General features: G+C 42.3%; 1 protein-coding gene across 1 annotated transcript in view; it reads right to left on the bottom strand.

Annotated features, from left to right (window-relative positions):
* Positions 1-509: 509 nt before the first annotated feature.
* IRS1 (insulin receptor substrate 1) overlaps positions 510-25638 on the bottom strand; it is a 51237-nt gene continuing 26108 nt past the window's right edge. The window contains 1 exon segment of the mRNA XM_084292065.1: positions 510-1587. The gene's annotated coding sequence lies outside the window, so the exon portion shown is untranslated.

The raw sequence follows: 25638 nt of genomic DNA, 5'->3' as shown, positions 1-25638 counted from the left end.
AGTTATCACTTCAACAACATTTTGCTTTGACATCCAGGATCTCAGTGTTTCTCCAGTCCCCAGAAGCATTAGAGCTCTGCAAATGTTACACACAAAAGAATTTCATATGCATAGACCCAGAGTAAAGCACAGGAGAAGTTGCAGAAGAATTCTTCCTCTTGCACCGAATTCCAGACAATCATCTGGGCTGTTCTTCAAAAATCTCACGCTGAAGTCTTGCTGTGGCTTCCAATGGTTTCACTTGCTGCGAATTATCCTACTGACTTAAGTGGAAGGAGGACTGTATCCTGAAGATTCCCCAGAAAACTGAATAAGAATTTTAGTGAAATATTCAAGGAAGCATACTCCCTGCTACACCTAATTACAATATTCTTTTTTTTTTTTTTATTCTTAAACTGTGGTGATCCACAGATGTTCTTAAAAACACAGTGGCAACGTCAAAGAAAGCTGGTGGGCGAATCTGAAACATGTGAGACAGCTTACCAAGAAAAACAAACAAACAAACTACAGCAGATAAAACAGTATCTAGTTTATTACATATAGAAAGAGATTTCCAGAATTTACAAACACCCACATTTTCATTCCAGGGAAAGAGTTAATTTGAAAAGTTCACCCTTTTTTTGTGTTCATTTTGTTTTGTGGTTTCCTGTTGGTTGTTTTTTTTTTTTTTTTTTCCTTTTCTTTACAATATATACAATGGAAGACTTTGATTTCTTTTTTTTCTGATTTTTTTTTGTCAGTTCCTGTGCAATTGATGAATTCAAGTTGACACTTGTAAATACCATGTACAGTAAATTTTGTCTTCATTGTAGTTAATACAGACTATTATTTTACAAGGAGTACAAAATTACTTTTCTTTTGGAAAGAACTCAACTCAACATCAGGGTTATCTTACAACTGATAGTATCAGTAAATATGACTGTACAATCAAGGCCCAGGGACCAATGACTCGTATTATATTATTTTCTGAATTACAATCTTAAAACAAGAATAGTACCCTAACTCTATTCTTAGAAGCCTTGTTTTAAGCAGGTTTCCCACTCTGTTTACAACAGAATATAGTATACCTCAGTTCCACATCAAAAAAGATGTGCTGTAGGAAAAGTTACATTTTAATTAAAAAAGTACATGTATAAATCAAAACCTATGTTAAATATTTAATACTCTTCAACCAACATTAAGTTTTGTATGTAATAATTTACAATGATGATTTGTCATACAGGTTTTCAGCAGCAAATGAAGTTGTGTAAATGTGCTAGTAAAATACCCATTCTCACCATGACATAGTGGTGGGCACATCAGTTCATTGTGGCCAGCTAAGTCCTTATGGTAGAGGATGAAGTACGAGAGACTCATTGTCCAGGTGTCACAGTGCTTCTGCTTGGCACAACACAGGATGTGCAGCTCAGTCAACTAACTCCTGAGGTTTGTGTAAAGTAAACAAACTGAACTGGATGCATCGTACCCATTTACAGAGGAAGAGGAGGAGGAGGAGGTGAGGTCCTAGTTGTGATAACATGAAACATTTAGAGTCTTGATACCCATGAGTTAAAAGAAGGATTTGCTGAGGTTGTATAGGTCATCAATCTGAAATGGAAAGAGAAAGAAAATTATCATCATGGGCACTTAAAAAATGTTGCTGCAATCATCAAACTACCTGTGCCATCCTCCTTTTATTTTTTGTTGCCGTTTTGTTTTGTTTTTGTCTGTTTTGTTTAAAGCATTATCATCCAAACTGAAAACATTAGCACCTTGAAAAATGATGGCATTCACATTTGAACTGTACTGGAGCATCTGAATCCCCAAAAGCATTTCAAACAGATGTTGGCGAGAAAACTCCAAGCAGTCAGAAATACACATAGAATTTGCAAGAGATTCACCTAAGCAGAAACAATTTAATGTCTATAATGATTAACCCTGACAAACTCCTGTGACTAAAAAAAAAATAAAAAAAGCAAAGCTCAAACCATTAGCCTGCTGCTGGCATTTTTACCCACTCCAAGATCTGGGCCTCCTTGTAGGGCTTCCTGGCCACCCCCAAATGCCGCGTTTTGCATCCACACGATGAAGCGGGGCTCCCGGTGCCCTTCGGTCTGGCATCCCGCTGGGAACCCCAGGGCAGAGCCTTCAGCCCCCGGCAGGACGCGGTTCCCACTGGGGCCTGTGTAACACCCCCATGAAATGAATACTGGTTTTGTTTGAGCGGGGGTTAGAGGACTGCCGCCACTTACATCTGGGGAGTTTCACACCAAAACTGATGAAGCAAGACTTAGATTTTACATAAACGTGTGTCTATTTCTAAATTTAATATTAACTACTCCTGAAAAGATATGTAAATAGCGTATTTTCCTCAGTACAAATAAAGGCTTCCCATAGACACACTGAAGTATGAAACTGAAAAGACCTCCTGTCCTATATTCTTTAATTGCCCAAGAAACAGAATTTACTTTGTGTGGTCCTTCAAGTGAAAGGGAAGCCTATCCTTGCAAGTGATGTGTGGTATGCTGTGAAAACTCCCCAGAGAATTATCTCACAGATCTCTTATTTACTTTCAACTTTCTTCTGCGCTCATGTTGCGATCTACTGGAATGTTCCTCCCAGGATATCTATGTACACCGTCGCAGAGCCTTGCAGTGTTCAGCTATGCTGCACCTAAAATTAGCCAGCAATGCCATACTGCATTAATAAAGACTAACGACAAAGAAGAAATGCCTTGAATTAAATTGAGGAGTGATGCGTGCATGGAAGGGTGCGTTTCACACCCAGCTGGGGCCCAGCAGGGCTGCAGGAAGAGTTTGGTGACCACCAGCAGGGCCCCAGCCTGACCCTGCTTGGACAGGGCAAGATAGAGAAGACAGGTGCCCACCTCGTCACAGCTTATTGTATTAAAGGAATTTTATATATATATAAGTAATAATTTGCAGTGTCACAGTTAGCTATCAGATCTCTTAACTAGCATTCAGGTAATCTCAACTGAAATATATAATCTAGAAAACAAAATGGTTCATCCAATTCAATTCCTCACCCTTTCAGGCAATGTAGTCCAAGCGCTACTCACAGGCGACTGAGTAGCATTGCTGGATTGAGAAGTCAGAAAAGCAAAGGAAGAAAGAACAAGAAGTCTATCTGAAAAAGAAAGCACTTCCTAGAGGAATTCACTAAGAAAATAGTTCTGGGAATAATCACAGTTACAGCAACCCAGACACTCGCATATTGAAGTCCTGAGCACACGTCAAAGGAATAGAAAAAAACAAACAACCCAAAACCCAGCAGGCTGAAATATCTGGGAGTTTGAGACTGGGGATGACGGAACTGAGCCATGCAGGGTGTGAACAGGAGAGCGCTGTGTTTCATCCCAACTTCAGCTGCAGGTGTGCCAGGGGCATGGACCCTGTCTCCAACCTTGTCATTGCACCTCCATCCGGCATCTTTAGTACAACACGGAAACCTACTTGGTACCCCCTCTACAAAATATGTTGGGTGGTGGTGGTGAAGTATCAAGCAGGAAAAAGAAACTGATGCAAGTTTATTGGAAAGCATTACCAGATCAAAACTCAGTTGTTTTAGTCCGCAATGATATTGCAGCGCACAAGTGTCAGTGATCTTGTAAGAAGAACTAGCATCATCAAGGAGTTCTCTTTAGAAGTTGTTTTAAAGAATTCCTATTGCTTTCCACGGTCTAGAAGTCCAGTTAAAAACTGCTCATTGCTTTGGCCTAAGCAGAACACCTCCCAGCTTTAGAACTGTAATTAAACAAACAAAAAACAATCCAAAGCTATTCCAGTTCTTGGGGTGTCAATGCACATGTTTAAAACCTGCTACACGTTTTCTACGATTTCAGAACAACAAGCTATACTGGAGGAGGAGAAATTTTCTTCAGATTTTGTGAGAGGAAAAAATGAGACTGTATGTTATGGACTCTCCAAGACTGCTGATTGCAATGATTTGCTTTCAACTCCTCAGTTCCTTTTACAAATCTCTTTCCCAAAACAAGGGCTGTGCACCCGAGAACAACGCCTGCTACTACCACGATTTGTCTAAACACCCAAAGTGCCAAGAAAGCAACCTGCAGGGCTTTGATCCAGGCAATTCTCATCTGTGCACAACTTCTAGCAAAAAGCCCCGTCCTCACTTTTAGAGTACAAATGCTCTTTGTTAGACTCAAAGGAGCAGTTCTTAATTTTTTGGCATAATCTTCTCTCCTCAGTGAACGAGTACGGTATGTTTCAAGGAGAAAGCACCTTCTACAGCGCTGAAGTCATCAGCTGGATACCCCATTGTTTCTTATCAACAGCCATCAGCATTTCCTTAACAACATATGAAAACAGTGCGGAAGACAAGTGTTTTAATAGAGAGCACGACAGCTACAGTGAGCTGAGGTAAGGATCATTAAAACCACTGACATCACCGTTGGCAAGCACAGAGAAGGGAAAACCTGTGTTTAATCTATTTCCTATTCACCACAGGCTTTAGCTGGAGTCCCCAATAATGCACTTTGTGGTTGCCTTTATGGAAAAGATTAGCGATGCAAGAAAAATGTACTGAAACAAACAAGCATCTTTAAAAGTTACTGTAAGGTACCTCTGACAAGTAGTCTCTGCTCAACATCTGTTACAGCACACACGCAGATAACACTAATGCACGTTCCAGCTGGCAGCAATTTCTGCTCCAATCTATTAGTCCAGGCAGGATACAACACAACCAACTGCAGTTCCTATTACAGCACAAGGCCCATTCTTAAATCCAGTAACTAAAAATAAGTGGATACCGCATTTTATTTCCATTATGGGGGAGCTGGAGAGGCATACCTAAAGTTCAAATTCTCCAAGAGCAGAGTGTCTAGACAAGCTACCAATATATCTTTCCTGAAGCTAACTGCATTTTCATACATAAAGGAGGTGCACTGTTAAAATATACTCACGGTGCAATCCTTACTCCCTCCTTACAATCCGCCCTTGTTAAAAGGTACCCAAAGACCAAATGTTTCAGCAAATGCAAAAACTGCAGTGACCCTCAAGTAAAAGACTTCAGTCAGCAGTTAAAGCTTCTGCGTATTGCTGAGGGCCAACAGCGCATCCTGCCCCAAAAACACTGATAGAGATGTCCTCCCAAAGGGTCATTCCACTGCAAAAGATGATGTGCAGTAGCTGTTGAATTTCTGTGATCAGTGTGGCAAATAAATGCAACTACTTCATCAGGGATGAACATAGTGGGGCAAAGCACAGCTCCCAAATGCTAGAGCTGCTCAATACCCTGCGACAGCTGGACATCCGTGGGACACAATGCTGACAGCAACGGGAAACAGCTCTGAAGGCATCCCTAAATGAAGGTATCCCTAAAGGCAACAGAGCCAGGGGAATTAAAAGATCACCCCTGACTGAAGAAACAGTAGATTTTTCTACATCTGCTGCAGGAAGATCATGTCCCAACCCTGCTAACCAAACAGATTCTCCAGAACTGTTCCTCTCCCACCAGCATCTTATTTGAAACAACGAACAAGGAACAAATGCATTTGTTGTTTACTTCAGGACTGTACAATGCGTCTTATTCTGTGTAGATTAAAGAGGGCTTTAGTCCAAAACGAACCCATCTACCTGATACAAAACTAAAAAGTTACAAAATTAAAAGGTCATGAGCAAAAGGTCGAAATTAAATAAATAGCCATCATGAAAACACACCAGAAGACTTGTGCAGAACTTCACAAGCCCCAGTCAGCACCTGACCTGGGCACCTGTGACCTGCCCAGGTAACAAGTGTCTTTAGAAGTCTGACACGAAGCAAACATGTTAAATAGCGCTGAAAAACTCGGTTACAGCTCTCAGTGACTTTTGCACGAGCCATTGTCTAATTATAATGAACTGGTACAGGTCTACTTAAAAGCTGAATTTGTCCATGTCTTTGTGTTCGCCACACTCATGACCATAAGTAGTGTCTGTTTACGTTTTTCTTGGCATTACTAACGTGCACACAGATATGGGAAGTATCCCATTCGGATAAATTAAAAACATCAACCAAAACTTAAACTAGCTCAAATAGCTTCTTTTCAAAGAGATGCATACATACGGTACAATTTTCCCAATCTCACACAGACCTTGAAAGAGTAAAGGAATGCAAGAAGAAACAATGGTTGCTCTAGTATGTTAATTGCAGTCTGAGTACTAACAAAAGGAATTCAAAATAGAACTAAACAAGGTAATTACAACGTTGCTATTTAACTTGACAGGCTATAATCTACATTTAATAAGCCTAGACAAGCTTTTCTTCATTGTACCCCAAAATGCCTATTTCAGCTTTCTTGTGAACATCATAAATAGGGAATTACTGATGATTTGGTTTCACCAAGTCCTTTCCTACCAGACCAGTAAGTGCATTTGGTGTTTTCATCTCCTTTTTCTTCTTCATATAGGTAAACATTTACTGATGGAGGCACCTCAAGACTAGTAATAGGTTGTACAGTCTTTCTGCTATGAACTCAGACAAAATTTCCACCTATCACATATAGCACGGGGAAAAAGCCATCTTTCCCACAAGGGAAGAGTCTTCCCTATTACCCAGAAAGAGATGACAGGAATAAACAAAACTAAATGACTTTTAAAATAAGATGAAGAACACAACAACATCCTCACGCTTCTGAAGCTCACACTCCTGTTTCCTGTGTTGTGAGTGTAATGGGAACTAAGCCATGGACATTCTTTGAGGGAGCTTCTGCCCAGCGAAGAGCTTGTACATCTAATTTCAACTTTACAGCACGTCAACCTGACTTACACTCACTCAAGACAAAACTAAAGTCTTCACTGAAGTAAGCAAGAAAGGAAAGGCACAGGCAGGAAACCAAGGAGCGACTGCCAGCAAACATCTAGCACAGGGAGAGAGACATCATTAGAGGTCAGGTTTGTCCTTTGCCACCTGTAAGGAGCAGGAAACAAGCCAACTGTCTGCCCTGCTATGTCGATACTGAAAATGGTCATTCACCACAGAAAAATTGTTTAATGCATCCCCTGCTCTTTTATGCCAAATCAGCAGCACTTACAAGGTTGAACAAAACTGATTTAATTGAATTTCTGATTAAATATCTTTTCAATTATAGGGAAAAATGTACTGAGTTTTTGTTTTTCTTAAAAGAAACAAGATACGACTGGGTTTAAAAAGAAAGACCTTTGATTCTATCAATAGACTCTGTTTAATAAATAAATGCTGCAACTTTCCTTGCTGTGATGCAGCTGAGCATTAGAACAAGAGGACCGCCCAGCAGTTACAAACCAAACAGATGTAGTCCGAGATTCAGGTTGGGTTTTTTTTCTTCTTTATGATGAAATGGAAAACATGAGAAGAGTATCTGTCATGAAAAAGCGCTACATTGTAAGTGGGATTATCATCATTTTTCTTCCAACTTTCTAAGGACAGAAGGTCTGGATCTTTCCCCTTCCTTTGCTAATAGTCCAGGCTGAGTAATCACCTCAAGGCTGAGCCCAGCTTACACAGAGAAATTCCTTCTGTTTCAGGACTGAAAATAATAATGTTACTAGTGCAGTGTTTATGGCTGTATCCTTGAAAGAGAAAACCCCTGCTCAGTGTTTATCTTTATTAAAAAATGTAACTATATATCAACCACGTTAACAAGTAGCATTCAAAAACACATCTTCATTCTGCACTTGGCTTCTCGAAGGAGCATTCTTAGTGGAGATTTTTTTATTTTACTTATTACTTTTATAGTAATTTGGAATTCAGTAAAACTCAGCAACGCTGGGAACCATTGCAACTGCTCCATCCCTATGGGGAAGCAGATGATCAATGCACTTTTAGATGCACTCACACACCCTCAACTTGCTACTGATTTAAATACACACAATTAAATTTGACCAACTTGAGCGCATGGAAGCTGTGCTCATACTTTATCAAAGAAACTACATCAGCAGTAGAGCTGAGCAACTCCTAACACCCCGTGTAGCTTCCAGAGCATTAGAATACAACTCAGCCACTGAATCGTGTTCGTTATCTTCCTGTGAACCTGTATTTCACTTGCCTTTCTGTGCTGTGGTCTATCTCCCCACTCCTGCAGCCAGCATTGCCACTTCTCCTCCCTGCTTTTCTCACCCTATCTTATTAAAAGAATAAAGTAACAACAAGACCCTGCATAATTAGTCCCATCTACCTTGAAATTATTTCTGTGACACACATTAAATTGTAAGAGTTCCACCTTAAAGCAAGGTTTTGCACCATTTGGTTTAGCTGGAGCCATTTCCTCCCAATGGACAGTAAGGGGAACAAGACGGAAGAAAAATGGCATTTAAAAGGAAGACATACAGAAGCCCCGTGGGGGATAACCTGGCCAGCTGACCTTCCCTTTGAAATTCTGCCAGTGCAAATTAAGTAGCTAGTCTGCAGCACTTCTGGCAGCAGCGTGGGAAGGAAGTTCGGCAGTGATTTTGGATGAAACACTTCCTCAATTCCCAACAACAGCACATTAAATATCAGAAAGGATAATAACGATAATAAGGAAGTGCTGGAGAACACATTCTCAAAAACAAGCCAAGAGTGCACAGGAGGGGATTTGCAGAAATGAAATGCGATGAAGTAGAAAAAATGTAACCAGAAGTTCAAAAAGCTGAAGTAGATGCAAAGCACTCGTTATTTTGACACCATTTGCCATGACTTAATAATAGCAGTTAAAAACAAATAGAGATAGTGCTTTGTTAAGACAAGGAGAAGGCCTTCGGTAAGTGGCAAAAAGCCCCAGTCAAGTTTGTTATAACTTGAAGCTGCACTAGAAGATTATTGAACCACAGTAATCTGTACTCATCCGAGCTGACCTCCCCAGTGCCTCGTGAGCAGGCGCAGCCGTGCTCGGGAGGCTGTGGGACCCCCGCTCCCCCTCCATCAGCTGCTCACCACCCCTGTTTCCAGCCCTAAGATGCTTCCAGCAGTGTTGGTGACAGCTGGATCACAAATAGCTGCCGTCTGTGGATTTGATGGCTTCATCTTGCAAGGTGAACGGCACATATACAACAAACCTGGGCTTCAGGACAACACGAGGGCAGCCTCTGGTTAGATCAGGCAAGGGTCACCAGAGACCTACCCCCTCTCCCACTGCCACACACGGCTGTAGTGGTGCATCCATGCAGTATTTTCCCCTTCTCAGAACTTCAAACCTGGTGTTCAGGATCCTTTGGCACTTAAACTGACAACTGAAATCCAAGGCACCAGCCAGTTCTACTCTGTTCATACTACACGGTCTTAAACAACGAGAACGCATGTGCACAGGGCAGGGACAAAGTTATCAGTGCTTACAAATGACATAGCATTTGAGATTTTTCTGACTGTATATTGCCCAGCATTATTCTACATTAGATCAGATTTGTAAAATTAAGAAAACTCTACAAGCAAATAGAATTTTTAAATGGAACAGGAAACAAAATTCCAACATGGGAATGTGGGTTTTTTTTATTCATAGGACATGAGTTGCGCCCTTCAACTCGCACCAATTTTGCGATGAAGATATTCTGAGCTGCGACGGGATTAACCTTAAAAATAATGCTGAGCACTTCAGTGAGGTCTGAGGTAGCCTGTGGCTCACTGTACCATTTGAACACTGAAATGGTTGTTTGTACATAGATGAGGTTTTCGAAACGATTGTCATCCAGCTTATTTTCAGAAACCATGGTAACAAGAAAGGAGTAAACAGAGGGCGATGAGAGGGCACAAAGGCAACGTAATGGATTCCAGACAAGGGGCTACCTCAAGCTGGAAGCCCATGGGCAGAGGAAGCAGCACCTGGCAGGCTCTCCAGGCACCTGTTTGGATACAGCTGTGAGTTAAATCCAAAGGACAAACACCGATCAGAGAAATCAAGTAAGTCCTTTACTGCTGTTTCTTTAGAGCTCCACTCTGTGAAATCCTAAAAGCCTGAATGCCTGCCAATATTGTATTTTAAAGATACAAGCAGCTTCAACAGACTAGTCTTCACTTGCTCAGTTGCTATGATTTCAGAAGGGAAACCGATCAACACTCACATTAATAACCTCATTTCAACACCCATCTAGCGTTATTAGACCGTATGGTTTCACAAGCAAAAGTCAAAGTAGGTAAAAGTTGTTCTCATCGCAGAATTTGCAGCCAGGCATTTTAATTCAGTAATTCTTTAACTTTTTCAAGGCGTGCCAAGGAGAAAATTTCCCCATATAATGGAAGTTGTTCACAACAGTATCAGCAAGTATCTTGCCGGATGATAGGTACCGTGTTATTGTGATACATAAATCTTCCATCAGTTGTCACATCCAGTATTACGGATAACCCCGTAGAAGCTATTAGTGTAAGTCAACAGAAAATTAAAAGCATATAGTAATACGGATTAGAGGCTTAGCACACACACAAAAGGATCTGTACATGATATTACATCTCATTAAAACATCATTAAGATGTCTTGGTTAATCAATGATTAAAAACATCCACTAAACATTAACCTTGACAAAATATATATAAAATCAGCTTTATGACACAGTATGACTACACTATACAAGCTCATAAAATAAAAAGTTCTCCGTGTTCTTATAACCTAGGACATGAACTTACACCATCTGCCGCCCAGTCTTTTTAACCAAGAGAGGAACTTTTAACTACCTTGGGCTGCTGACAGTCTCAGTGGCTACAAGTACAATTGATGCTACAGCTAAACCCCCACAAAAATACACCACATTAATCACTCTTTTGTATTCACTTAATACGAAATGTTACTCAAACTCCTGAGTTTGATATTACCCTATGCTTCCTTTTGCCATCAGGTGTTTTAACAACTGTGTACCCCACTACTGAAATCTTTGTTAACGTTCAGCCACACCTCAAATAATCCATTGATTAAAATAGCCTGAAAAGAGCATTTCTAGGCACTTAAACTTTTTCTTTTCCTTCAGGACAACTGCTCAGCAGATTGCCCAAATGGCAGCTAAACAGGCCAGTTAAGGGGCAAAGACATTCATCTGGAGAGAAGCAGAAATACGGGCAGTTAGCACAAACACAGACAGCACGAGCAGCATGGCTGGTTGCCAAAAGCAGAAAGTATGTCCAGCCATACTCAAGAAACCTCCGCTTGCACTGGTTTCTTTGGTCTGGCTTCCTGAGTAACTGGAGCTCATGCGACTGATTTCAGAGACACCAAGTTGCCTGATGATTTGTAAAAATCTCCAGCCGAGTAAAGGACTCCGTTTCTGAGGCACAGCTCCAGCCAGCGTGGCTCAAGAGGCAGCAGAGACCAAGGGGATCAGCATCCACCCCAGCACCCTGTCTGGCAGAAGAGGGCAGAGGTGTGCTGGGAGCAGGAAAGGACCCATCATACAACACACGGAAGAGAAATCTATAGGAAGTAGGGCCTCATTAGGCCCACTGCTCACAGATCATCTGTTGGTGTTTGCAGTTTTGCTCAGAGCCGTGTCTTGTCGCTACCATCACTGTTACGTTATACAAAGAGTGTATTAAATTCTTCAATATTACATGAGATTTCACGGCTCGTGTATCGTACGTGGGAGGTCAAACGAGGTGAGTAACATTCTGCTCAGCCTCATCATATCATTTAAAAACCAGAAGCTTGCAGTATACGTCAAGGAGCAAGTGCAGTCACACCGAATGCCTGAGATGGAGGCACCCTGATGTGCAGAGCAAAAATATCAGTGGTTGTAACAAGCAACAGTGCAGTTTTTAGAAAAACTCTTGCAGCTTGGATCTTAGTTACAAAGGTAACCCAAACCACAGCAAGACCACAGCCAAGCAGCTACGTGATTCGGTGTATCTCGTGGGAAGTCACTTCCAAAGATCCTGTCTACCTGTGTCTATCCTGAAAATCCATATACCTTGGGGAATAGTAGCAGATACTAACAATTAAGCATGTTCTAAGAAAACTTTCTAAAAGATAGGAACTAGAATACCCCCGAAGTTGCTCATGAGACATCCTTTATGCAACTAGTATCAAAAAAATGAAGGTAGTGTGCTGCCAGGGACAACGGAGAAGTGGTAGATAAAAAATTCTCACCAAAAAGCTATTAAATTCCCTGGCATAATTCCTTAATTATCCAAGGGAAAATGAAAATAAAAATATTTTTGTTAATACAGGCAACATAAGCAGATTTGAAATACTTCCAACTTTGAGAGAAAAAAGCAAAAAACTAATATGACCGATAAATAAGCTTGAATGTAACAAGTTGAAGAAATGGTTTTCTAAGCGAACTATCCATCTCATTGCGTTGAGTTTCTCCCCATGTCCCTTCCAAAACATTTTCCACTTTCAGAAGGTATCTTTTTAAAATTCTCCCTGCATCCCTTTCCTTATCCAACAAACTACTGCACTCATTTTTTTTTATTTTATTTTTTTTAAGATCTTCATGTGTTTGGAAACTCTCTGCACACCTAGTGGTAGGGACTGCAGATGTCCTTGCTACAGTTAGGAGAACAGATGAAGAATGGCAGAAAGTATCTAGACTTCTACTTGCTAGCTGCCTATTCATGCCTGCATCAAAAATCATTTAAGTCTAATTTTAGGTCCATTTCTCTTAAATGAAAGCTTTAATTAAGTTTTATAATAAAAATGCTAGTTTTATCTTTGTTTTTCACGGGCTTTGGGGGAAGAAAACAAACAACACATGCCCAGCACAACCGAAGAGAGGCCAGTCTACGTTATTTTTCCATCTGTTTTCAATCCATTTTCAGTAACAGTCAATTTTTCATATTATTAGAAAGGTTTTTTGAGGGGACATTTCATCTTTTTAAATCACATAGGAAACAAAAGAAAACACCCTTGCAACTATTTCATATATAAAATACACATAGCATGCAGTTCAGAATTTCATCAGTATAGTGCGCATCACACTCCTCTGCAACATGAATTGCTACTTATCATGTGCATCATATAAATTAAAGGGGTATAATGAACCTTGCCTACAAGTATACATATATAAAAAGATGAGCTAAAGGAGGCTATAATTGCATGAAAAAAAATTATTTCAGTTCATTTCTGATACCTAACACAAACTCCGAGTGGTCTCGGAAATAAGAACTCTCTTGGAAGGAGGAGGAGAAAAAGCAAGGAACAGTTATTTCTCCAGATAACTACTTCCTGTATGGGCAATGATAGCTTTCTATTACATTTTATCCACAGTCCCAATAACTGCCTCAACATCTACTTAAAAACATTCCTTTCAACTTCTCAAATGTGTTTCGTTTCTAGTTACCAACTAGGTAGGATGCTTAATGAAATGTTTAATGTCAACTGAGAATTACGACAATTAGAAGTCAGAGCTCCTGCAGCATCTGTAGATATCTTGTTCTTCAAAGACACCAAGATGAACTACAAACACAGGAAACTTTCCTTTCCATGGGTCAGTGTCCTGGTGTTTCAGCAAGGCCAAACAAGCTTTCCAACTTTTCTTTTTGTCTGTGGTTCTCTTCTAGCTACAAGTCACAGCTGGTAGGAGAAGATGCATCAAGGTCTGCAGAGGCTGGCACGTGCAGCATAGCGGGAGCCACAGCTTTCAGAAACAATAACTAAAAGGTGTAACAAGTTCTACTGTAAATACAACTCCGCAATTTTCAGTTATTTGAGTATTGACATAACAAAGCATGGCTTTCAAACAAATACAGCACCTGAAATTTAGAGAGGACTTCCTTCCAACCTTCAAGGTCACCATTTGACACCAGCAACACATCAGAGCTGCTCAGAGTACTGCCTGGAAGGTACAATGTTCAGCCGTGCTCCTGAGGATGACCAGATAAAGCTTTCCAATAAATTTAGACTGAGGGACACTGGTACAAAGCATGGTAAAATTCATCCTTAAACTCTGAAAGTTGTCAAAAATATTAGCAAATTATGCCTTCACAGCTCATGGGAGGTGGTGTCCCTGCCCAGGGCTGGAGGATGGCCCTGGGTGGGCTTTAGGGTCCCTTCCAACTCAACCCATTCTGTGATTCTATGATGATTTACACAGTCAAGATTATTGCTAGCACAGTCCTTGCATAACTGTAAATGTAACTTTTTATTAAATAAAAACAGTAGCAAAGGAGTATTTATTTGGCATCTATTTTCCAGGTGTGCTTAAGAGTATGCCCACACATGCTTAAGTCCTTCTCCATGTGCAGACAATTACTTGCTGCTATATTATTTCTCATCTTAAGCTTTCAAGAATGAAGTAAACAACACATTTTTTTTTTTGTGCTGTTCTTTCAGTCAGAGCCATCTTAGGACAGCAAAAAATAGTAACATATTCAGACACGTGCAGGATTTCAAAGCTGTATATTTCCAATGTTGAACTGGCCACTTCAAACACATAAAACATGACTTCACTAAGCAGAGTTATGCTTCATTGAAAGTCAGATCAGAAAATTAATGGAAATACAAGAAAGAAATAACAGGATTTTGGAAACACCCCACAGTTCCCATTGAAAAAAAAATGATTGAGCCAGATAAGAACACAGATGTCTGCTGACATTTTACTTTAGAAGACTTGAAAACGACCTTCCCCTTCACTTAATGGTTTACAAATCAGATCTGGTTACAAAAAAAACCTGCTACAATCTTTATTTATAAGAACCTCTAAGAAAGCCAAGTTCCTTGCTAGCAACGAGCAGATTTCAACATAGCAGGGCCAGTACCTGCGCCACGGAGCAGCGGCCCCGAACAGCCCGGCTGCTGCCTCCGTCTGCACTCACTGCCTCACCACGAGGCTTTGGGAAAGGCAGCGCCGCTCGTCTTTCTTCTGACTTAGGAAACCAGCATGCAACCCTGAACAATATGTTTATAACATTATAATCCATATTCTGTAATATGTAAACAAATACCCATTACTTAGAGGCCGTAGATGTGCATAATATTAAATAGTAACAGAAAACAGCTGCCTTCTCCTTCCTGATTGTTTATATTTCTAAAGCATCCGCTCTTTAAAATATTGTCCATGCAAATCAAAACATGCTGTGCCTAAACGAAGGACAAAACAACAACAACAGTAGTTTTAAAACACTGCACTTCCTGCAATATTACGCAAATCCAACTCCAGGCTGCAGCCTGAGAGCTCGCCTGCTTCCAAGGAGGAAGAAGCCAGAGGTGGGGAGGGACAAGAGGCAGGCCTGGCTCTGCTGCACAGCTCACCCCCAGCACCTCCCCAGCACCTCTGAGACTGCTGTTAGGTACACACAGGTGATTTTAGGTGAGGGTGCCTACTCTTTGCCTTCCTTTGCCACGAAACTGTGCTATTATGTCTCTCTATACATCTGTACAGAGAGATTGATTACATAGAATATAGATATCAATATACATTGATATATGTAACTCAAAATATACAGACACTCACGCTTTGCTGGTATGGGTTAGCAGGAAGCAAGATTTTTCTTACAATTTCCTTCAAATGCCTACAGTACGTGTTATGTTTCCCACTGGTATTAGCTATAGGTACAAACCACGTGCACGGATTTATCCACTACTAGAAAATAACCAACCCAAAACAAATGATCCAGAAGCTTTCAAAGCTCTTGTGACACATGTTTGAAGCAGCTTATAGGCTAACCGAGGGAGAAAACAGACACTGAAATCACTTTTAAACTTAGCAGCTGTGGCACATTGTGTGATCATCAACATTGCTTCGAAACATGTGATGAACATCAGGCTACCTTACCTTTTGCCTTCATTTTCAGCAAAGCAGCATTGAAATAGAGCCCTGTTACCTGCACTGCAGCAGTGCCCAAAAGCAGCTGGCTCAGGCTTTTGGGGATGAGATATGGTTGCAAACCTGCAGGTATCTGCAGAGTCTCACAAGCACATCTGCACAGAACTCGCAACCCAGATTTCAGCCACTTCACAAGGAACATCAGTCCGCTGCTGACAGAGCTACCTGAAGTGATCACAAGTTGACCATCTCCTTTCCTGCTCATCCCCAAATGACCTGCAGATGCCAAGTGACAGCTTGGCTACCATGTCACGAATGAGGCGCCATCAGTAACTAGTTCAGCAGGCAACTCCCTTGCAAACAAAGTTTTTAGTGGTTTTGCTGATTTTAGTTAGTCAGTATTGCTTTTATTTTAGCTCACCAAAAAGCTTGTAGAGAGGCTCTTGTGAGAAAAGAACCTGGTGTTTACTTTCTGTCATTTTAACCCTTATCAGAAAGAAAAAGGAAAAGAAAAATTAAAGCTTTTAAGAGCCCCTGGTACCTACAATACCAAAACAACCCAAACAAGCGACACCCAGACTTCCTATAGCGATAAAACATTTTCTGCATTGGTGGCCGTTGTTTCAGGGAAGACCAAATCCCGTGGTAGCAGCAGCATGTGCTGACACACAGGCCAGTTCACCCTTCCATCTCGCGGGCTGTGAAGAAGACAGGAGACCTGCAGGAAGGCACTGCTTGCTTTGACTTTGAGAAGAATTTATCTGTCCCCGGATTGAGTTTCAGCGGGGCCCAGCCGCCCCTCCGCACGTTGCTGGATCTGGCCCCTTTCCAGGTGGGGAAGCTGCCCGTGCTCCTGCCCCAAACCCGCAGCTCCTCCTGCAGCTGACTTCACTCGCAGGCTGATCAGCCGGGCGGTGGGAAGTCACAAACGCCCAGCCTGATTACTAAATCGCTGGTTACGTTAGCGTTTGCGAGAAATGCTGTTTACAAATTTGAAAGGCCATTAACTAAACACAGTGCAAAACAAGTGGTCTGCTTTATGTTTTTCTTCCGTCATCCCATTCCTACCTCTTTTTGGAAAAAGTGCCTGAGTGGTTCGAGTGGCAGGGCAAGCACCGAGCCCCAGGCCTGCACACGCCGCTGAGCATCCCCGGGTACCAACCCCTGCACGGCAGCTGCAGCAAATCCAAGTCCTTGCTGCACCAGTTTTCCTGATCACTGATGGCCACCAAGTGAGGGAAATTTTTTAAAACAAGTGAAAAGATGGGGTTAGCTCTGTTTCACATGTAGCAGGATGCTTATAGTAACCACATAGAAAAAACAAAACAAGCAAGAGTGTCGGAGGTGTCACTAACACAGCCACGAGGTCGCAATCTTGGTAGTTACCACAAACACAGGAACATCTGCAGGCAGCAGGTGAGAGCTCCAACGTGTACACAAAGAAGAAACAAGGTGAGCTCACAGGAACACTCCTCTACCATTAGGTTCACACTCAATGTGTCCCGACACCCCCGCAGCCAAACCTTCCCCACGGCTCCCCAGCGTCCCGCTCCACCCACCCATCGCCTGCTCCTTCCCTGCTGCACCACACACCTCCACCTGCCTGCCGCTACCCTGCCTGTAGGCATGCTGAGAAACCAAACACAACAGTTCGAGAGGCAGCTGTAATTACCTCACATTTCCAAGCACATCTAACAGCCTGCTAGCTCTCCTGCATGCCTCTGCACATCAGCTGGGAACCACCACTCTAGGTGCAGTCTTTCCACAGCTACAAAACTGAGTACGACGAACCTTTAGATAGTGCAGCTGAGCTGTAAGTCAACGAAAAATGTTTATTGCAGATAAAAAAACAACAGCACTGAAATGTCAGATCTCCCCCGTATTTTGTTCTCACACCATTCACCAAATGTTTTGAAGGAACTCATCAACTTAATTTCTCTTGCAGTATCACCCCAAGGCTGCAAGAAGGCATCGAGAACAGCTATCAATATCATCATGGTCATACATCGTTTTTCCTAAAAAGCCAAAATCAAGCAACTGTGTAACTGCACTGCTTTCTTCTGCAATTAGACGATAAGATAGCCTGGGAAATGATGACATCAAGTCACCGCACTGCCACAGCCCAGCATAACAGCGTGCTCTGCAGCAGAGCTTCAACATTTGCTGGAGCTTTCCTATCTGCTTCAATGAAAACCAATACCTCTGGGTTTCACTGCTGGCTGTTTACGTGAAACTAAAGTTAGAAGGCAAGCTGAGCACCATCGGGGGAATCAAGACAAGGGTGCAGCCAAGAAAGCTGATGCACAGGGAGCCTGATCTCATCCTTACTCAAGTAAGGAAGTGAAGGAAGTAAATTCATGTTCTGCCAACAAATGTTACCCCGAGCAGAGATTTTGAGAGGTCAAAAAGATGTGTATTTTTAAGTACAATGAAATACAAGTGCACATCATGGAGAGCTTGCTACCTTTTTATAACCGTCTAAATGCCATTTACAGCAGACAGTTTGGGCTAAACATAAAAAGTCACAAATTTCACATACTGAGATAACTTCCACGGAGGTGCTGAAATTACCTTTCAAACCATACAACATGACTTCTCCCTTCTCATAACAAATAGGTTGTTTTAGAACAGCCAAGAAAGGGCAACCAGGCAGTGCTCTGAGATTTGTGGGAGCAGAAAGGCTGAAGAGATTATATGGATACTTTATGTATCGCTCCACAAGAAACTAAAGGGTTGGAAACACCAAAGGCAAAACCTCACTCAGCGCATAGCTTTGGCCATCTCTGCCTGTGGCCGGGCTGGGTCCCTGCTGCCTGGGGCAGCTGGATTCACAGGGCTGCCATGGGAATCGACTCCTGCAAGGTCTGATGTTCCGCAGCACCAGGAACCTGAGGCAGGGAGAGGACAGGAGCCCAGGCAGAGGTTTGCAGCCTTCAGTATTTAATCTTCTCGTTAAAATAATTCTTCCATTCTAATGGCAAATGTGACAGACGGGCTGCCAGCCCCACGCTAGCCAGAGGTACAAACAGAATTCTGGATACAGCTCATTCGACAACTTATCAGATGTTTTTTCCTCCTTCTAACAAGCTCCTTTTGTATTTGATCCAACCAAGCTGCATCTTTTCTATCTGTGGTAATGTCCTGCAGCCTGCAGCAGCAGCTGGGGACAGTAGCTCTGATTGTCCCCACTTCCCAGCCGGCTTGGAGCTGCATGTCTTCCACCGCCTCTCCTATGCCTCAAGCTGCTGGGAGGATGCAGCTGCCCAAGAAGCCCTCCCTGACATGCTATGTTATGGTCAATTACTTCATTATTAGAGAGGAGTATTTTGGACTGCTTCTGCCAACCTCTCACAGCTAAATAACCAAGCAAAGCTTCAAATCCAACTGCCAATAGGAATACACATATATTAGGAAGTTGGATTGGATTTCAGTTTCTGCTCTACAAATATAGTTGGGAAAAAAAAAACCAAAAAAAAAAAAACACACACCACGAAGACCACAACAAACAGCTTCCATAGAAACAGAGAAATAGAATTGCTCCAGTTGTACAGGCTGAGAGCTCTCTCCCTTCAGCAGCGAGCAGGCTGTAACGTTATCTGTAAGCATCCATCTGCAGAAGAATAATGCCCATGCTTTAAGCAGCAAGGCCACTTGAATGGGTATCGAGTGCTCTGAATTCATCACTCTCGGTATGCAGTTTACAGCTTTACTTAGCCACAGAGAGAATCTCAGCATCTTACATTCCTCTTTATGCTGCGTTTGTCAAATCCTTTCTCCCTCAAAAGCGTACTCAGACATGTGCTTTCAGCTGCCATTTTTTTATTCCTCCCCTCGTGTTGAAACTCACCCCTGAGCACTGGTATGCGACACGCAGGGTCTGACGGCCCTCTGCACACCTCTGTGCTGCAAGGGGGGCTCCGCGTCGCCCTCAGACTTCACAGAGTTGGGCCAGCGCTCACCTTGGGCCTAGGCCCACCTGGAGCCCTGTGCCGTTTGGAGGAGTGGTAGGGCTGCCAATGGATGCAAAAAGCAGCCCGGCAGTGTTTTATGTTATACTTTGCCCTTCCCTAAAAGGCCAGGTTGGAGAAGGTCTTAATTTCCCCACACACTTCCTTCATCCTCACAGCTGATCATTTCTAGGAAACAGGAAGAAGGCACTGTGGCCTCACCGCCTTTCTCCCCAGCCACCAGAGCAGTAACGCCGTAAGGCAGCGGGGCGCTGAATTTCTCCTGAGTTTTTCAGGCAGGCGCATCCTAGAAGGTGACAAAAAGCAAAGAAGGCTTTCTCCATCCACTTGTTTTTCAGTGCTGCATGCCATGGCTGGCACCAAACCAACTGAAATCCTAAGCCTCCTAAGGTCATGTCTCCGATGTCAGCGCTCATCATGTTACCAACCACTCTGGTCATACTCTTTTAGTGCCTTCCTCCCCACCCACCAAGAGTGGCTTTTAGATAGGCTCATCATACTCATCTAACGCAAATTAAAACAATATTTTTAATTGGTAAATACAGCATCGACATTTAGCAGCATTTTCATTGGACTGGATGGAAACAGTAGATACTCAAAACCAAACCAAAAAATGTACAGAGCTGCTTCAAACAGCAAATATGAAAAACAGTTCACAGAGTAGTAAATATCGACATTTGTATGTACATATTTCATAATTTAAGAAACTATTCCCTTGTCTGAAGAAGCAGCCTTTTTTGTTGTTCTTCAGTTCTGAAGTTACTGAGCAGGCTTCACTTTATACACTTGCACTCGGCATTAAAAATAAATAAATAAATCAGAGGCTCTTTTTCTGTATTCTAAGAAGTCAACGTCTACAGATGAGATTTATGGTCTCTTTCAAGGAAAGACTTTCATATAACTTAGGATTAATTTACCTTCTGAGCTATCAAATTTTACTTCTGAGTTGTGGAAAGAGAAAGAAGGGACAGAGGGCAGGAAGAGAGCGAGAGAAGCTCTCACAGGGCTCATGCTCGGCCTTCTTCCAAGACAACTATGCCCCAGCAAGAGAAATTCAGATGGATATATCCACGTGAATAACCAACTATTGCTAGCACAGCCTTCTTAGTGACAAATGCTAGAGCAGTTTGACACTAGACTAAGGTGAAGGCTGACTGTGTTCAGATTTGGACATAACCTAGCACTCTTATTAAGAGAGCTTTCCTGCAGAATAAATACATTGCAGAACAACAGATTAAAAATGGGTCAAGTTTAAAACAAATGTCTTTGAAAGGAATGTCCTCACCCTTTTTTCTCTTTTTCCTGTTATGTCACTATTAACATTTGTTCAAATTGGATGTTTTTAGCCTTGCAACCTCTCCGGTCTTAAAATTATGCATAGACTCCAACTTCTCTTTATTACTATGACTTTTAGAAGATTTCCACCCAGCTAAAAATATAGCGAAGAAAACCACTAACAGCACTAGGCATACTGTCTTCCAGTTACTAGTGGTTACCACCCTACAAGCCACTGCTACACTGAAGTTAACTTTAAGAGATTTTCACAAAACCACATTTACTTGAAAATGGTGTAATGCACTCTCTTAGACTCTAACAAAAGAGCTACTCACATTCTTCAGATTAAGATTCAATTTCTTTTAACTGAGGTTTTACTCCCCCTCAGGAGCAAGGTCCACCCAAGTACTTGCATCAATACGCAGCACTGGCAACTTAGGCAGAGGCTGAAGAACTCACACTTCTCAAAGTGCAGCAGGACATAACCAAACACCAAGGAGTATGTCGTGCTGATCAAGTGATAGAAGGTGTTTGGAGTCTTGTTGCATAAACAAGTGTACCTGCTCCCCACCACAAACACTAAAGGGAGCTATATCTAAATAAAATCTTATCACTTCTAGCTGAGCACTGTCCTGAACCTCTCCTTGCAATCCGAAAGGAAAATGATGAGTGTGACCCAGATGAATCACATTCCCAGATGGATTTCCCAGTCTTTTTTTCCTGGCTAGAAAGAAGGAAATTTTTTCCAGTTTCCTATGAAGCAATAATCATGTCAGCTTGCAATACTGATAAATTTAAATAAGTAGATCAAAAGTCTCCCTGGGAGGTACAGCTTGTTGAACGTGAAAAAAACAGAGAGGAGCCTTCACGCCTCCACCTAACCCTGCTACAAACGAGAATATAATTTTGAGCGAGTGACAGAAAGATACCACAGAGCCACAGAGCCCAGTGTACAAAGTGCCCAGCTGGGTCAGACCCACAGCTCCCCTTGTCCAGAAGGCGTCTCCAGCAGGGCAGCAGAAGGTGCTGTTTCAAGAGAACCTATAAACCATGGTCTGTGCAACCACTACCTGCTGACCAGGACTTCTCCTGACCCTGTCTTGAACCTGCTCTGACTGCCTGTTTTCAAAACATCCTCTGGCTGCAAGCTGCATAAATTCACTAGCTGCTGTGTAAACAAATACTTTCTTTAATCTGTTTTAAACTGATTCCCAACCAGTTTCATCAAGTGTCCTGTAATTCTGGTACTGCAGGATTTCTGTCAAGTTCTGCATTCACCTTACCCACCACCTTCAGGATTTTGTAAATTTTTATCACCTTGCCCCTCTCGGCTTCTCCTCTCCTAACTGGAGCCTTGCAAAAGACAAGAAGTGCTGCTCCACGCAGGGCAGCGGTACCATCCCTTTGACCTTGAGTTGCCTTTCTCTGTACCTTCCCTAAACTACATCTTTCTTAAGATGCAGACACCAAAGCTGTGCCCAGTGCTCAACATGCAGGCACACCAATGTTTTAAACATTGGCAAAATGACGCCTTTTTCTGATTCTCAGTACCTTTCTCTTATGATGCCAAAAAGCACTGCCTGTGGTTTTCCGGCTGCTGCTGCTCCACGCTTGCAACAAGGATAGAGGGGAGCTGTGAGTGACAACGACAAGGCCTCTAACAAGTTACAACCCTCAGGTCTGAGGTCAGCGTCACACAGGCACGGTTTAGACACATTTTTTGCTTACTGGAAAAAAACTTGTGCTTGAAGACTTGTGTTTACCTATGCTGACGTTCCTCTACCACGTTCCTGCCCACTCAGTTACAACGACGGCCTTCTGGAATTCCTCAGCACTGACGAAGCATCTGCCTACCCGTCAGGAACAGTAATGTTGGTTTTCATCAGAACTGGAATTATTCTGAGGCTGGTACAAGTTAACAAATCGGGCTGCTGGGTTGAGTAATGTCTGGAAGCCACAGGGAAGGCAACTGAGATCAGTCAATACCACTACAGCTACTTCTATCATTGTGGGAAGATTACTAAAGACAGAAGATTTATTGAGCCAGGCAGAAATCATGGGCAAAATTTTAGAATGTTCTAAAACTAAAGAAAATAAAAAAGAATGACCACACCTCCATGACTGATGGATGAGGATAGCAAACAATCTCTTTTCCTATCACCTGATCAGATTTGGGAAGAGTACCCAAAGGGCTTTTGAGACATTAAAGACCTGAATTTTGATCTTAAAGGGATTTTTTGGACATTCTCTGCAGCTCTGTTTATTGGCATTAATACCAGCCCTTGTTTAGTCTACAGCTAGCCCTCCCACCTGTGAAAGTGGTGGTGCTTGAAGAAAAAAATAGAAGTATAGGATAACGCATTTTTCAGTGCACTTCCATTCATTTCTCCCTTAACAGGCAAACATTCCCTTACAGTCCTCAAAGTCAGAGGACTGATTCTGCCCGAGTTTCACAAACAACTTGCCCAATCCCAATGCCTTCAACTGAGCTTGGAAAACAGACTGAGCAATGCCCAGGAGCTCAGCATGCCTTGTGTGGGCTGGGATGTGCCAGCAGGCACTGCTGATCACTCAACAGGTGGCACTGTCTTTGGACACGACACACTTTGGGTCTTACTGCATGATGTGAGTTGGTAGGATTTGGAACAAAGAAGTGCACCAAATATTTTTAAATGTGTTGAATAAATTAATTGAAACTTCGGTATTTGTAACTCAGTGGAGGGGGGTTAATCTCTTTTTTGTCTTTTATTTCCTACTTGACTTTTCCTTCGATTTGACTTCTCAAGTCCAATTCACTTCTTCCTTCTTATCTGTTTGAAGTTTAGCTGTTGCATGTATCCATAATACCGACGGACAATTCCCTGCATTTACATATAAATAATATACCAGGCTGTAATGGATTGTTCACAGCATTTCAGACAGTTCATGGAGGCAGCTACTTGATCATTGCTATGGAGGAAATCAGATCTCCTGCAACACTAACTCTGGTAACGCTCTGGCACAATGACCAGAAAGCAAGGTCCCTAAGGCACTTTCAGATCTATCAACCATCAGTCCTCACTCCTGCTTTGCAATAAGAAATGACTGTGAAGACAGTCTTCAAAACTACCTTTTAAAAAGTTAAAGGAAAATCCAAATAACATTAGAGGGAAAAAAAATTACTATCATAGTGAAGCTTGAAGCAGGATTTTTCTGCTAAAGAATTCTGTATTAGAACAAAACTGAATCACCACAATACGGACAGAAATGAAACTAAAACTTATTCAAATTAGAGGGTTGCGACAGCTTATCACAGAAGAATAATTGACCAACAATGGTAAACAAAAGCCTTAAGAACATCTGTGATTAATGCAAGACCTTAAGAAAACAAGTATTTTGGCTCGGCTGCCTCCTGAGCACTAGCTGTCGTACCACCATAGGAACTGTCATCTATCACACACAGCACTGCCAGGAGCCGTCCCCTAAAAGACAGCACACAAACATCACGTCGCATAAGTACAACACTGGAAATCAAAAAAAAAAAAAAAAAAAAAAGACAAAAAACAAAAAAAAAAAAACACTAATTTTGAAACTGAGAGTTTCATCAGACTCTGAAAGCTGCTGTTCTCAGCCATAGCTGGTAGTAGATTTAGGTAACACGGCAGCAAAGCGTGCACTCTCAATGCGAGCAAAGCAGTAGTAACTTGCTGGGAGTCTGCTTCCAACCAAATATAAGTACCACATTCCTTTTGTGTTTTTCATCTTAAAAAAGAAAAGTGTATCCATTGCACGTAACAACGAAGATCTATCCTATTTAATGGAAAAAGGCATCCCGCCCCCCTCCCCCAAGAACTCCACTAACCTCATGATTCTGCGTGCTGTCTCTTAAATAGAAGTCTTTTTTTTTTTTTTTGCTTCTTTCTGTTTCCCTACAAGCCAGCCAGTCAGAAGCACGCTGCACTATGGTGTCATAGTGGCAAAGCCATGCAGAGAACTTTTTGAACCCACTCAGCAAACAGGACAGACAGCACACCCCCTCCTAGCCCCCAGGGCAGAACACGGCCATGGGCACCCCGAGGCAGAGGTCGCTTTTCCTTCTCTGCTTTTCTCAGCCAGGCACCCACTGCTCTGCTGGACACACCACTGGCATCCCCTCCGCACAGCTGTCCCCAAATAGCTGGATGCTAAAAACAAAATAAAAAGCACTTCCATTCCTAAATGGAAAGAAAATTATTAAGTGACTTCGCTATCAGTAACCTACTGCCACCGAACAAGAGAGATCTCTTTGCAGTGCTACTCTGCTGGAAGCTGAAGCAGGAGGCACATCTCCTCTGCCAGAGGGTTTCTCTGAAGGAGCAGGAGCTGGCCCCCGGGCTCCCAAGCAGGTGAAAATGGCAAACCAGCCCATGGAACGAGCACAAGATTTCAGACCAGACAGCAAATTAAGCACTAGCAAACGTGGGAGGCATCAAGAAGTTCAGGAAAGAAAAAATAAATAATAAAAGGAAGGATTTGTGTAGTAAGAAATGTTACAAAGTAGACATTAGTGTTGTTGCAGTGAAGGGAAAATAGCTGGAAGCATTCAGCTGCATGGCGCTACGTGTTGCGGCCTCTCAGTCTTGACCACACAACCAGCAGCTCCAAATTCCTCTGGGGACTATCAGGAGAGAGCAATTTGGCTCCTAATTATCATGCATCACCATTACCTCACGTAACGTGCTGACTTTCTGATTCTACACAGGGAATGGTGTTTGCCTCAACATTCAAGTAAAAACAGA

Source organism: Netta rufina, assembly GCF_964035555.1.
Source record: "Netta rufina genome assembly, chromosome: 9".
Lineage (NCBI taxonomy): Eukaryota > Metazoa > Chordata > Aves > Anseriformes > Anatidae > Netta > Netta rufina.
Note: the sequence above shows the minus strand (reverse complement) of the source record. Positions and strands in the feature narration are given on the sequence as shown.